The 868-nt window shown below is 39.2% G+C and overlaps 1 protein-coding gene across 1 annotated transcript in view; it reads left to right on the forward strand.

The window, feature by feature from the left end:
- The window catches only part of PKD1L1 (polycystic kidney disease 1 like 1), a 117,874-nt gene that overhangs the window by 6,853 nt on the left and 110,153 nt on the right, over positions 1 to 868 (forward strand). The gene's annotated exons all lie outside the window — the stretch shown is intronic.

Below are 868 nucleotides of genomic sequence, written 5' to 3' on the forward strand. Positions count from 1 at the left end.
ACCCACTGGACACCAGACTTTCATCCAAGCAAGGAGTGGAGAAATAAGTCTTGGAGGACTTAAATGGAGGTGCTTCAAAATCATATTACAGATGTATTACAAGGGAGTGGAAATAGGGTAAGAATTTGGAACCATTTTTGTAGTCTGCTATAACAGTTCTCTGATATATTTCTATTTGACTATTAAGATTTTGTTTGACTTTATGTGTCCATAGGATGACCAGTGTATTCATTGCCATCCTTGTGAATACTTTCCACCTCACAGGAGTATTTACATGCTTTTCAGGGTATAGCACAAATGAAAATGTAGCAAACATGTTAAAAATTTAAAATTTTAAAACCAGTAGAACATTAAACTGTATGTTGAATATGGGGCTCTGTGTAACAGCATGGGCCATGCAACAGGAAATGGTCCTATTACTGCAAGAGATAAGAAAAATCACCTTTGATGGGGCCATGAGTCAGCCCCTCACAAGCATTCTACAGGTATCAAGTGTTGCCTGTGACTTTTTTTTAAAGATTTATTTATTTGTGCATACAGAACATGCTGAATTCAGCAGAGTCCATAGAGTTCTTTCTATTATTATACAAACTGCCTTTCCTACCTCCCTCGCAGTCAGGAACTCTTTACATCTCTTGGCAGTCAGTGGATGGGACAGATTTATTCCCATGGGGCAATAGCAGGGATAATTAGAAGCAAGTGAGGCCAGCAAACTAGCAATCCAGCAAATGCAAATGTGCACATCTTCTCAAACCCACTGGACACCAGACTTGCATCCAAGCAAGGAGTGGAGAAATAAGTCTTGGAGGACTTAAATGGAGGTGCTTCAAAATCATATTACAGATGTGTTACAAGGGAGTGGAAATAG

This window comes from Condylura cristata, unplaced genomic scaffold (assembly GCF_000260355.1).
Source record: "Condylura cristata isolate star-nosed mole 26May11 unplaced genomic scaffold, ConCri1.0 scaffold00004, whole genome shotgun sequence".
In the NCBI taxonomy this organism is placed as follows: domain Eukaryota; kingdom Metazoa; phylum Chordata; class Mammalia; order Eulipotyphla; family Talpidae; genus Condylura; species Condylura cristata.